Source organism: Mustela nigripes, chromosome 3 (assembly GCF_022355385.1).
Source record: "Mustela nigripes isolate SB6536 chromosome 3, MUSNIG.SB6536, whole genome shotgun sequence".
Lineage (NCBI taxonomy): Eukaryota > Metazoa > Chordata > Mammalia > Carnivora > Mustelidae > Mustela > Mustela nigripes.
In genome coordinates, this window is record NC_081559.1 from 77,079,639 (window position 1) to 77,094,815 (window position 15,177).

The following is a 15,177-nucleotide window of genomic DNA, read 5'->3' on the forward strand; positions in this document are numbered from 1 at the left end:
TATATCATACTCAAAGGGTCTGTCCAACAAGAAGATCTAACAATTCTAAATATCTATGCCCCCAACGTGGAAGCAGCCAACTATATAAACCAATTAATAACAAAATCAAAGAAACATATCAACAATAATACAATAATAGTAGGGGACTTTAACACTCCCCTCACTGAAATGGACAGATCATCCAAGCAAAAGATCAGCAAGGAAATAAAGGCCTTAAACGACACACTGGACCAGATGGACATCACAGATATATTCAGAACATTTCATCCCAAAGCAACAGAATACACATTCTTCTCTAGTGCACATGGAACATTCTCCAGAATAGATCAGATCACATCCTCGGTCCTAAATCAGGACTCAACCTGTATCAAAAGATTGGGATCATTCCCTGCATATTTTCAGACCACAATGCTCTAAAGCTAGAACTCAACCACAAGAGGAAGTTTGGAAAGAACCCAAAACATGGAGACTAAACAGCATCCTCTAAAGAATGAATGGGTCAACCGGGAAATTAAAGAAGAATTGAAAAAAATCATGGAAACAAATGATAATGAAAATACAACAGTCCAAAATCTGTGGGACACAACAAAGGCAGTCCTGAGAGGAAAATATATAGCGGTACAAGCCTTTCTCAAGAAACAAGAAAGGTCTCAGGTACACAACCTAACCCTCCACCTAAAGGAGCTGGAGAAAGTACAAGAAAGAAACCCTAAGCCCAGCAGGAGAAGAGAAATCATAAAGATCAGAGCAGAAATCAATGAAATAGAAACCAAAAAAAAACAATAGAACAAATCAACAAAACTAGGAGCTGGTTCTTTAAAAGAATTAATTAAATTGATAAACCCCTGGCCCGACTTATCAAAAAGAAAAGAGAAAGGACCCAAATAAATAAAATCATGAATGAAAGAGGAGAGATCACAACCAACACCAAAGAAATACAAACTATTATAAGAACATACTATGAGCAACTCTGCGCCAACAAATTTGACAATCTGGAAGAAATGGATGCATTCCTAGAAACATATAAACTACCACAACTGAACCAGGAAGAACTAGAAAGCCTGAACAGACCCATAACCAGTAAGGAGATTGAAACAGTCATTAAAAATCTCCAAACAAACAAAAGCCCAGGGCCAGACGGCTTCCCGGGGAAATTCTACCACACATTTAAAGAAGAACTAATTCCTATTCTCCTGAAACTGTTCCAAAAAATAGAAATGGAAGGAAAACTTCCAAACTCATTATATGAGGCCAGCATCACCTTGATCCCAAAACCAGAGAAGGATTCCATCAAAAAAGTGAATTACAGACCAATATCCTTGATGAACACACATGTGAAAATTCTCACCAAAATACTAGCCAATAGGATCCAACAGTACATTAAAAGGATTATTCACCACGACCAAGTGGGATTTATTCCAGGGCTGCAAGGTTGGTTCAACAACCGCAAATCAGTCAATGTGATACAACACATCAATAAAAGAAAGAACAAGAACCATATGATACTCTCAATAGATGCTGAAAAAGCATTTGATAAAGTACAGCATCCCTTCCTGATCAAAACTCTTCAAAGTGGAGGGATAGAGGGCACATACCTCAATATCATCAAACCCATCTATGAAAAACCCACCGCAAATATCATTCTCAATGGAGAAAAACTGAAGGCTTTTCCGCTAAGGTCAGGAACACGGCAGGGATGTCCATTATCACCACTGCTATTCAACATAGTACTAGAGGTCCTAGCCTCAGCAATCAGACAACAAAAGGAAATTAAAGGCATCCAAATCGGCAAAGAAGAAGTCAAATTATCACTCTTCACAGATGATATGATACTATATGTGGAAAACCCAAAAGACTCCACTCCAAAACTGCTAGAACTTGTACAGGGATCCAGTAAAGTGTCAGGATATAAAATCAATGCACAGAAATCAGTTGCATTTCTCTACACCAACAACAAGACAGAAGAAAGAGAAATTAAGGAGTCAATCCCATTCACAATTGCACCCAAAACCATAAGATACCTAGGAATAAACCTAACCAAAGAGGCACAGAATCTATACTCAGAAAACTATAAAGTACTCATGAAAGAAATTGAGGAAGACACAAAGAAATGGAAAAATGTTCCATGCTCCTGGATTGGAAGAATATATATTGTGAAAATGTCTATGCTACCTAAAGCAATCTACACATTTAATGCAATTCCTATCAAAGTACCATCCATCTTTTTCAAAGAAATGGAACAAATAATTCTAAAATTTATATGGAACCAGAAAAGACCTCGAATAGCCAAAGGGATATTGAAAAAGGAAGCCAAAGTTGGTGGCATCACAATTCCGGACTTCAAGCTCTATTACAAAGCTGTCATCATCAAGACAACATGGTACTGGCACAAAAACAGACACATAGATCAATGGAACAGAATAGAGAGCCCAGAAATAGACCCTCAACTCTATGGTCGACTAATCTTCGACAAAGCAGGAAAGAATGTCCAGTGGAAAAAAGACAGCCTCTTCAATAAATGGTGCTGGGAAAATTGAACAGCCACATGCAGAAAAATGAAATTGGACCATTTCCTTACACCACACACGAAAATAGACTCAAAATGGATGAAGGACCTCAATGAGCGAAAGGAATCCATCAAAATCCTTGAGGAGAACACAGGCAGCAACCTCTTCAACCTCAGCCGCAGCAACATCTTCCTAGGAACAACGCCAAAGGCAAGGGAAGCAAGGGCAAAAATGAACTATTGGGATTTCATCAAGATCAAAAGCTTTTGCACAGCAAAGGAAACAGTTAACAAAATCAAAAGGCAACTGACAGAATGGGAGAAGATATTTGCAAACGACATATCAGATAAAGGGCTAGTGTCCAGAATCTATAAAGAACTTAGCAAACTCAACACCGAAAGAACAAATAATCCAATCAAAAAATGGGCAGAGGACATGAACAGACATTTCTTCAAAGAAGACATCCAGATGGCTAACAGACACATGAAAAAGTGCTCCATATCACTCGGCATCAGGGAAATACAAATCAAAACCACAATGAGATATCACCTCACACCAGTCAGAATGGCTAAAATCAACAAGTCAGGAAATGACAGATGCTGGCGAGGATGCGGAGAAAGGGGAACCCTCCTACACTGTCGGTGGGAATGCAAGCTGGTGCAGCCACTCTGGAAAACAACATGGAGGTTCCTCAAAATGTTGAAAATAGAACTTCCCTATGACCCAGCAATTGCATTACTGGGTATTTACCCTAAAGCTACAAATGTAGTGATCCAGAGGGGCACGTGCACCCGAATGTTTATAGCAGCAATGTCCACAATAGCCAAACTATGGAAAGAACCTAGATGTCCATCAACAGATGAATGGATCAAGAAGATGTGGTATATATACACAATGGAATACTATGCAGCCATCAAAAGAAATGAAATCTTGCCATTTGCGACAACGTGGATGGAACTAGAGCATATCATGCTTAGTGAAGTAAGTCAAGCAGAGAAAGACAACTATCATATGATCTCCCTGATATGAGGAAGTGGTGATGCAACATGGGGGCTTAAGTGGGTAGAAGAAGAATCAATGAAACAAGATGGAATTGGGAGGGAGACAAACCATAAGTGACTCTTAATTTCACAAAACAAACTGAGGGTTGCTGGGTGGAGGGGGGTTAGGAGAAGGGGGTGGGATTATGGACATTGGGGAGGGTATGTGCTTTGGTGAGTGCTGTGAAGTGTGTAAACCTGGTGATTCACAGACCGGTACCCCTGGGGATAAAAATATATGTTTATAAAGAAAAGAAGAAAAAAAAAGAAAGCATTAGCTTTTATTCAGCCCCGTGTTATTCTCCAATTATTCCATATGTTGTTTTCCAAAGTAGATTGTTAGGTCTTCAAGAGCAAAAGAAATTTTTTATAGACTTATAAATAAACTTCAAGAGCCACTGAAACACTTTAGGGTGCTAAAGCTTATTTACTTAGTTTGCATAATTTCCTGCATGTGAAATTTGAGAAGTTTGCAAAGTAAATACTTTGGATTTATAGAACTGAGCAATACTTCAATGTATTTAAATCTGCTATATAAAATGCCAAAAGAAAAGGCCATTATTTAATGAAGTGATTTTCCCTTTTCTTAAATCACAACAGTAATAATCACACTTTCCAGCACCAAATATCAGCTAACTTTAGTTGCTTAATATAGCAATTACACTGCCTGCTAATGTGATTTGTTTTTTTTTCCCACATCTCCGTTGCTTTATTTTCTATCCTACTTCTTCCAATAACTATATTTCTCTCTTCCTGTCTCTTTCTACCTTTGTTCATTATTCTAGTATTTAAACAAGTAAACATTTTTAGCATTCTTTGTTTGGGATAAAATATACACTGTATTAATCCAGTGGATAAATACCCACACAGAGATCTACCCTACATGAAATGTGCTCTCTCAGAAGTAGGCCAGTTCATCCATTACGGGATCAAGCCATAAAAACTGAATCCAAGCAGTAATTCTCCAATTAAAGAAACTCCAGAGCCTAGTTTTCAGTCCTTCTGAATCATAACTTTTTGGCAGCAAGAGCTGGCATGCTGTGGTGTGAATAAGTCTTAACATAAAAACTCCGCATCCAGCCTCCAGACTTAGAATTTCAAGGAGAAATGTGTTCAGGTGGCCATTTATACACAGTATTTTTCAATACTATTTTGACCAAGTTAGTATCAAATGGGGTGCAATGCAGTGAAATTTTAAAAACACATTAACATCCCGAATGTTCAGCCCAGCTAAAAGCTAATATGTATCCTGACACTAAGCTAGGGAAAACAGTTTTGTCCATATGTCCATACTTGTTAGCAGAATACTGGCCAAACCTGTTTTAATTCTATGTCTTGTATTCAAGACATTCTCTAAACTGGCCTTCTCGATGAAATTTTCTTGACGTGGAAAACCTGGCACCAATAATGACTATGGTTGACTTTTTTTTTTTTTTTTAAGATTTTGTTTATTTATTTGACAGACAGAGATCACAAGTAGAGAGGCAGGCAGAGAGGAGGAAGCAGGCTCCCTGCTGAGCAGTGAGCCCAATGCGGGACTCAATCCCAGGATCCTGAGATCATGACCTGAGCGGAAGGCAGAGGCTTTCCCACTGAGCCACCCACGTGCCCCACTATGGTTGACTTTTGAACAGAAAGGGCCTAGGGACACCAACCACCCCCGCTCTTAGTCAGAAACATCTATGAATAACTTTTGACTCCCCCCAAAATTAAACTACATAATAGCCTACTGTTGACCAGATAAACAATCAATTTACAGATATTATATATTATATGTTTTAATATACTGCATCCTTACAATAAAGTAAGCTAGAGAAAAGAAAGTATTACTAAGAAAATCAAAAGGAAAATATATTTGCAGTACTGTACTTTATTTACTGGAAAAAAAATCTACATGTAAGTAGACTCGCATTCAAAACCATGTTGTTCAAGGCGACTATACTTTGATCTTCCTCTCATTTCTTTTCTGCTTATTAAACCAGCATCCAGACATTAAAAACCATACACAGTGTTTTGAGATATTCCAATATAATATATATAAGACAATTTAAAAACAGGAATTTAATCATTGTACTACGCAAAACGATTTCTAGTTAGAATTTTTAGCATCACATTTAAATTAATTGAAAAATGGGTATAAAATAGATGTTTAAAAGCCAAAAGTACATTTCAACAGTGAATGTTTAAAGGGCTTTTAAATTATATTTTGCATCTGCAAATTCTTGAACATAAGAATTTTAAATTAAACTCTTAAATGATATCCTAAAAAATCAGAAAATTGGATTCAAATATTTATCTTATAGGCTTAGGCCTATTTATTTTTCTATTTCCCTGCCCCCAGGACTACATCTTCTTCACTTTGATCACATGGGTTCAGCATTCAATATTTATTTAGAGGATAAATGAATAAAAGAAAAATAGCTGGGAAAAGTCCATTTACAATCTTCACAAATGTTTATAAACCATCAATGAACAATTGTTCTTCAAATTCTGTCATCTTTCCTAGTTTTCACTAGCATTAAGTGCACCAACTGAAGTATGTTTCTTACTGAACTAATTAAAATTACACTAGTGTGCTTTGTTATCTTTGTAAAGGAGTTTACGGGGTGTGGAACAGGATAACATGTTGAAGTACAAAAATAATGTGAAGGACCTATTCAATCTTTTTTCCCAAAAAACTTTTCATTAGAGCTGTTACCAACCTTGGTAGAATTGATTGGTAGCTTCTTATTTGGTCCTTCAAGTTAATATTTAAAGAAGTCCCAACCAATGGATTTATTGTCTCAATCTATCTCATTTTTTTGAAAGAACAACTTATTGCATTCCACAAATTATAGACCTATTAGCTTATAGCACTCAATTTAAAATGCATCCCACTTTCTTTCTTGATAAATTGCTGGCTTGTAATTTCAAAGTGAGTAGATGTTATGTTCAACTCTTCCATTAAGGGAATGCTGTGATCATTTTTGTCATCTTTCCTTTGGCCTGCCTTAACAGAAATCATATGAGCTAGCCAGATGAGTTCAACACAAACCTGTATTGTTCAACAATCATTGAGCACTTAAAAGGTACTAGGCTTTGTTCTATGCATTTAAGGTAGTAAGTTAGAGTTCTTAACCTCATGAGGTTAAGATTCTAGCAAAGCAAAAGACAGACAATGAAATCCTAAAATAAGTAAATGTTAGAAAAAGTTATGTTATAGAATAAAGGAAAAAAGTAGAACAGGAAAAGAGGAATCAATGGTGTGGTGGCAACAGCAGGAGAATTGCAGTATTAAATAAGGTAGACAGTGTAGGTCTCCTGGAGAAGATGACACTGATGGAGGTGAAAAACATAACCACAAGGATATCTGCTGATAGAGCATATCCATAGCAAGAATAGCTAGAGTAGAAGATTTAATGCAGGCTAGACTAGTTCAAGGAACAGTAGAGAGGCTACTATGGCCAGAGTGGAGCGACCTAGTGAGAGAGTGATAGAAATTGAGGAGAAACAGAATAAGAAGCCAGATCATAGAGGGCTTTGTGGATCTTGTAAGCACTTTCACTTTTACTCAAAGTGAAATTTCCAAATTATAGAACCAAACAGAAGATCCTAAAAATTTCTGGAGAAGAAACACACACACACACACACACACACACACACACGGAGTTACCTACAGAACAAGAATCAGACTGTAATTATAACTCTGGATATGTTAGAAGACTGTGGAAGGAAGCCTTCCAAGTTACAAGGAAAAAATATTTTTTAATCTAAAATTTTGCATACACCTACCCAGGCACAAATAGCAGGCAGACAATGAAGATATTTTCCCTTAGGTGGTTAGTGGACAGTATGTTCCACTAAATGAAGACATAAGCAAAAAAACATAAAATCCAGAAAACAATAGCTACACCCCAATAGAGCAATGAAGCAAAATCACAAAACAGCTGAGCAAGAAGACTAAAAATGATCCAGGTTAGATTGGAGCTAGAAAGAGAGGACCTGGAAACCAAGTCTCTTAGGAAGAAGGAGGAAGTACTGAGGCACAACTATATCTCTGGGCTTGAGAAAAACTTGAATACGTAAGAAACAAATGTGGAGTGTAGAACTGAAGAATGCATTCAGACTCTGAGTGACCGCCCTACCACTCTGCTTTTCAGTGGACTATGTTCTTTATAAAACAATTTTTTCATAAAAATACAAATACTGTCATTAATTCTCATCTTAATAATATAAAACATACACTGACCCAGACAAAGGGAAAGGTAGGAGTATTAATATCCTTATTTTTCAAAGAGAGGATAGACTTTGTTGTTCAGGGATTGCAGTCAGGTTACCAGAGGCAAGATAAATGAGAACAGTTAGCACTGGCCCTACCTAAATGGGACAGCTTTTTCTCAGCTCTGAAATGTTGTGGTCATGAAGAAACAGAGGCCCAGAGATTCTGATTTATGAAGTAAGGCCAAAATCCAGATTCTTAAGAAAAATGGGCCTTGGTGTCTTGGTGAAGTCTCTCAATTTCTCACACTAGGTGTCATCTTCACAATTTTTGTGTTTAGATGCTCTGTCTTAAAGCTGCAATGCCTTGCAAGCATTCTATTTGTGTTTATTTCAGGGGGGCCTAGGGAAAATTATGGAAACTAACATTCCTTTTCCCCCCAGCCACTACTAGATGCCAACTCTGGAGAACAGTGGTAAGAGCGCAGGAGAAAGAAAGAGGAAGAGAAAAGGGGTTAAGTGTGTTAAATTCTCACTTATTATAATGAGAAATCAAATGCCAATGTCTAAATAAATGTATTTTAAAGCACTGTAAGCAAGCTAAATCCCTGATTTAGCAAAGGAGTAAACTGGAACAAAAAGGTTGCCACAACATATACTGAAATTATTTCTGCATATATCTGCATTTACTTTCTAGAAGTAGCAACCCTACTTCTAGAAAATCTACATTGAAGATACCACTCAAAATATGAAAACACATACGCACAAAGTTTTTCACTTCAGCATTATTTGTAATTTCAAAATACTATAAACAACCTAAGTGCTCACATATCAGAATCTGATTTTATAAACTATAGTTTATAAGCTATAGATTATACTCAATAGAGTACTAAGTAGCTGGGAAAAATCATTTAAGTTTTGTTTTGTTTTGTTTTTTAAGGGGAAGATCTATATAAACCGAGTGATTTCTATGGTATATTATAAAGATAAAAATACAAAGTTCAGGGGTGCCTGGGTAGCTCATGGGGTTAAGCCTCTGCCTTCGGCTCAGGTCATGATCTCAGGGTCCTGGGATCGAGCCCCACATCTGAGCTCTGTTCTGCAGGGAGACTGCTTCCTCCCCCGCTCCCACGACTGCCTCTCTGCTTACTTGTGATCTCTCTGTCAAATAAATAAAATCTTTTAAAAAATACAAAGTTTAAAAGAATATCTGTAATATGGTACCTTATTCTAAGAAAGACAAGTAAAAATATACATGTTTGGGGCGCCTGGGTGGCTCAGTGGGTTAAGCCGCTGCCTTCGGCTCAGGTCATGATCTTAGGGTCCTGGGATCGAGTCCCAAATCGGGCTTTCTGCTCAGCAGGGGACCTGCTTCTCTCTCTCTCTCTCTCTCTCTCTCTCTGCCTGCCTCTCCATCTACTTGTGATCTCTCTCTGTCAAATAAATAAATAAAATCTTTAAAAAAAAGAATATACATGTTTAATTATTTTTGCAAAAAGAGACACAAGAATGATAAATGAGAAACTAATGAAATCGTAGACCTACATGGGGTAAGGTAGAATGGGGTAGAAGGGATATATAAGAGAAGAAAACTTATAAAGGTACACATTTCTGTACTTTTGGAATCATGTTAATGTTCTACATGTTCAAAAATAGAATTGTCAAAGACGGAATGAAAGCCCCCCTAAATTAATGCAAACAAATATAAGTGAATTCATCCATATTTCAAATACACTGTATAACCAAGCTGAAGGAGAAGAGAGGACAAATATAGTAACTTTAAAAACCGATTCAACTATATGCCTGTAATTTAAGCAAATGCAAGTAAATTGAATTATTTTTAACTGGTTTGTTTTGGGTGATGATGTAGATGTAGCCATTCTTAAACAACTCTTTGTATTTTGTAGGAATGGATAAATGAGTTACCATGTTAATGTTGTGAGAGACAGGATTCTCACTATGGAAGAAGGGAAGTTAAAATATGGAATGAGTAAAGTCAAGAAAAAACCCTGTGGGGTTGGATTGGAATTAGGTAGATAGGTGAATAGATAGGCATATAGATAGATTAGCCTCACTAGCTAGGGTTGTGTACTGGAGTTCAACCTACTGACTTATGAGAGCCAATTGTACATTTCTTTCCAGAGACACATTTAATGATTTCATACTGGTAACTTGAAACCATCCCCTGTGTGAATGCTTACACCTTGAAATTGGCAAATGCTAAAGATCAGGGCTTTCCATCCCTCCCTGTCTCTCCCCAATAAGAGAGTTGTTAAACTTTTCCAGTTCACTAATAAATGATAGAGAAATATGTTTCCTGGCTCTATCTGTTTAAAAGGCCTAAAAGCAATTATACTCTAGTGAAAATAAGCACACATAATGTTCAGATCTTAGTTTCTAAATATCATCCCCCACTTAGAAAATGGCTAATTCCAGGGGTGCAATGAAAAGGTACAAGGTGAACTTAGAACATCCTTCTGTGACAGAAAGTAAGGACAGTCTCAAGAAATGAGGAGGACCTCTCTCGTAAGGACACAGTGTAGCTTGAACAGGGACATACCCTGTCCAAATCTGGGGCATCAATATAAGAACAGTAACGAATTATAATTCACTGAATACATTAGAAATACGTGAGTCAAAACTAATGATAGGTAGGAAGGCAAGGGAGGGAGGACATGCACACAAGAGAGGGAGGGAGGGAGAAAAGGAGACAGAGTAAAGGGGTAGGAGAAGGAGAGAAAAAGGAGGAGGAGGAAATGAGGAGATGGAGAGAGAGAACAATGTAGCAGGCTCTCTCTTAAAGTAGAATGTGAACTAGTAATCATAGGAGGTGTGCTTAAAAATTATAAAACCAAAACTTTGCAAAGATACTAGTAAAGAGTACTCAGAAAGTAACTGTCAAAGGATACTAAATCCGAGGGAAATGTGATGAGGATCAGGAGAATTTCCATGGTCTCAAAGTCTCTCTCCACAAATTGTTTACAGTTCTAAGGAGGAAAAGAGAAAATATGGAATGGAAAGACTGGGCCACATGTTGAAGAGGTGATTATATCACCAATATGCACCAGAGAGGTAGAGTGTACTTCCGGATAGGATATTCTGAGAAGGAAAATATTTTTATGGTATTCTAGCTGAATATGAATAACCTAAATCTAAGAATCATCAGACAAACCCAAACTGAGAAACATTCAAAGAACTCAGTATCAAGGAAAACGTTTGAAAAGACACTTGCCCAAGAAGATATACATATGACACACAAAATTAGCTCAACATCCTTTGGCATTAGGGCAATCCTTAAAACTATAAAAAGATATTTCTGTGCAGTTACTAAAATCATTAAAATTAAAAAGATTAAGCATTTAAGTATTAACTAGAAGTTAGAGGATCTGAAACACTTCTACAATGCTGTATCGATATAGTAAAACTACTTTAGAAAAGTTCACCAGTTTCTTAAGAACTCAAACATACACCTACCATGTAATTCACATATTTCCTTATAAACCTATTTCCATACAAACTTGTACATAAATGTTCATAGCTTCATATGTAATTATCAAAACCTGTAAACAACCCAAATATCCAACAGGTGAATGGGTAAGCTGTCAATGGCCTCTCCATACAAAGAAACATTTCCCAACAATAAAAATGAAATGCTGATACATGCATCAACATGTATGACCCTTAAAATAATTGTGCTGGAAGAAAAAATTAGCATATACTTATGCATTTAATTAATTAATTAATTTTTCTGATTGGGGTCAGAAACTCTCCTAGTCATTTCATTTATATAAAACTCCAAATTAAGGAAGGAAGCATGATGGCAGAGGAGTAGGAAACTAAAATAGGATCAGGTCCCAGGAGTTCAGATAGATAGTTATCAAACCACTCTGAACACCTACAAACTCAACAGGATATATAAGAGAACAAGAACTGCAGTTCTAGAAACAGAAAATCAACCACTTTTGGGAAGGTAGGACATTAGAAGTGAATCCGAAGTGACAGGAAGATAGACTGTGGGGGAGGGGCCAGCTTCCAGTAAGCACTGGAGGAGTGGAGCACAAAATCAGAACTTTTAAGTCTGCTCCACAGAGGAATGTCACTCCAGAGGCTAAGTTAGGGTGGAGTCCTCACGGGGACAGTGTGATCTCAGAACCCACAGGGTCACAGAAAGACTGGGGGTCTCTGAATGTAGCAGAGCTGCCAGGTGTTGGAGCAGGGAAGCTGGCTATGTCAATGGAGCCAAGGAGGGGGCTCTCAGCTTGGGGTTACCCGAAACTGTGTTCCAAGGCACAGTCAGATCACTCCTCTTTGAGCAGGGACCCCCAACAAGTGGCAGATCTGGAGAGAACCCCCTCCTTCCTCCTCCAGGAGGAGCAATGCAGGAGTATACAGTAGGAATCTACTGGGTTGGGAGAATCCAAACAGGCCAGGGGCCAGAGATAGAAACACTTGGTCACAGGCCTGGTGAGCATAGAGTGCAGTTGGAGACCAGGGAAATGGGAGGCAGTGAGGCTTTTCTCTGAGTGCACACTGAGGAGTGGGGCCCCAAGCTGTCGGCTCCTCTGGGCCAGAGATTGGGAGTCCGCCATTTTCATTCCCAACCTTCAAAGCTCTAGGGAAAGTGTTCAGGGAACAAAAGCTACCAAGAGCAAACCCGAGCAGATTACTTAGCCTGGCCCCTGGCAAATGTGGTGCAATTCCACCTTGGGCAAAGACATTTGAGAATCACTGCAATAGGCCCTTCCCCCAGAAGATCAGAAGATCAGCCAAAACCAAGTTCACCAAGCAAAGAGAACTGTAGAACTCCGGAGTTAGGGGAAAGCAACACATAGAATTTATGGCTTTTTCCCCATGATCCTTTAGTCTTGCAAATTTAGTCTTTTTAATTTAATTTTTTCTTATTCTATTTTTTAACTTTTCCTCCTGCCTCTTCTAATGTTTTTTTTAAATATTTTATCTTATCAATATCTTTTTTAAAAAATTCTAAATCTTCATTGTTATAGCCATATTTTATCCCTTCATTGTATTTAACCTTATTGTTTGTATACACATAGTTTTTTTTTCTTTAAAATTTTGGGATATTATTTCTTCTAATGGATCAAAATATGCCCTAAATCTAGCTCTAGCCTGATCACATTATCTCTTTTTTCTATTCTCCAACCAACTCACCAATTCTTTTTTTAGAATCTTTTTTAATTATAATCTTTACAGTCATATTCTATCTCTTCATGGCTTTTAGCCTTATTTTTGTGTGTGTGTGTGTGTATTTTTTTTTCCCTTTCTTTAAAATTTTGGGAGGTAGATTCATCTAAGAAACCAGAATACACCCCAAATCAAGTGGGTGGCTCTGTTCTATTCACCATTATCATTCATATATATAAATTTCCCCCCACCTTTTCTTCTTCCCCTGGTTTTGAATCTCTTCTGATTTGGTTAGCATACTTTTTTCTGGGGTCTTTGCCACCCATTTAGTATTTTACTCTCTCATTCATGTATTATAACCTGGATAAAATGACAAGGTAGAAATACTCACCTCAAAAAAAAAAAAAAAAAAAAAAGAGCAAGCAGTGGTGCTGATGGCTAGGGACCTAATCAATATGGACGCTGGTAATATGTCAGAACTACAGTTCAGAATGACAATTATCAAGGTGCTAGCTGGGCTCAAAAAAGGCATGGAAGATATTAGAGAATCCCTTTCTGGAGAAATAAAATCCCTTTCTGGAGAAATAAAAGAAATAAAATCTAAGAAAGTTGAAATCAAAAAAGGTATTAATGAGGTGCAATAAAAAAAATCGAGGCTCTTAGGACTAGGATAAATAAGCAGAAGAAAGAATTAGATAAATGACAAAGAATAAAGAAGCTGAGCAAAAGAGAGACAAACAACTACTGGACCACGAAGGGAGAATTTGAGAGATAAGTGACACCATAAAATGAAACTATATTAGAATAATTGCAATCCCAGAAGAATAAGAAAGAGAGAGGGGAGCAGAAGGTATATTGGAGCAAATTATAATAGAGAATTTCCCTAATATGGCAAAGGGAACAAACATAAAAACCAGGAAACACAGAGAAACTCCCTCAAAATCAATAAAAATAGGTCAATACCCTGTCATCTAATAGTAAAACTTGCAAGTCTCAGTGACAAAGAGAAAATCCTGAAAGCAGCTCAGGACAAGAGGTCTGTAACATACAATGGTAGGAATATTAGATTGATAGCAGACCTTTCCACAGAGACTTGGCAGCCTAGAAAGGACAGGCAGGATATATTCAGAGCACTAAATGAGAAAAATATGCAGCCAAGAATACTATATCCACCTAGGCTATCATTGAAAATAGAAGGAGAGGTAAAAAGCTTCCAGGACAAACAAAAACTAAAAGAATTTACAAACACCAAACCAGCCCTACAGGAAATACTGAAAGGGTCCTCTAACCAAAGAGAGAGCCTAAAAGTAGTAGATCAGAAAGAGACAATATACAGTAACAGTCACCTTACAGGCAACACAATGGTACTAAATTCATATCTTTCAATAGTTACCCTAAATGTAAATAGGCTAAATGTCCCAATCAAAAGACACAGGGTATTGGAATGGATTAAAAAAAATTGATATGCTGTCTACAAGAGACTTATTTAAAGCCTAAGACACCTCCAGATTTAAAGTGAGGGGGTGGAAAACAATTTACCATGCTAATGGATATCAAAAGAAAGCTGGGGAGGCAACCCTTATATCAGATCAATTAGATTTTAAGCCAAAGACTATAATTAGAGATGAGGAAGGGGGGGTACCTGGATGGCTCAGTGGGCTAAAGTCTCTGCCTTCAGCTCAGGTCATTATCCCAGGGTCCTGGGATCGAGCCCCACATCGGGCTCTCTGCTCAGCAGGAAGCCTGCTTCCTCCTCTCTCTCTCTGCCTGCCTCTCTGCCTATTTGTGATCTCTGTCTGTCAAATAAATAAATAAAATCTTTAAAAAAAGAGAGAGATGAGGAAGGACACTATATCATACTTAAAGGGCCTGCCCAACAAGAAGATGTAAAAATTTTAAATATCTATGCCCATAACATGGGAGCAGTTAATTATATAAAGCAATTAATAACAAAATTTTTAAAAATGACAATAATACATTAATAGTAGGGGGATTAACACCACCCTCACTGAAGGACAGATCATCTAAGCAAAAGATTAACAAGGAAATAAAGGCTTTAAAAGACACACTGGATCAGATGGACATCACAGATATATTCAGAACACTCCATACCAAAGCAACAAAACACACATGCTTCTCTAGTGCATATAGAACATTCTCCAGAATAGATCACATCCGGGGTACAAATCAGGTCTCAACCGGTACCAAAAAATTGGGATCATTCCCTGCATATTTTCAGACCACAATGCTCTATAGCTAGAATTCAATCACGAGAAAAAAGTTGGAAATAA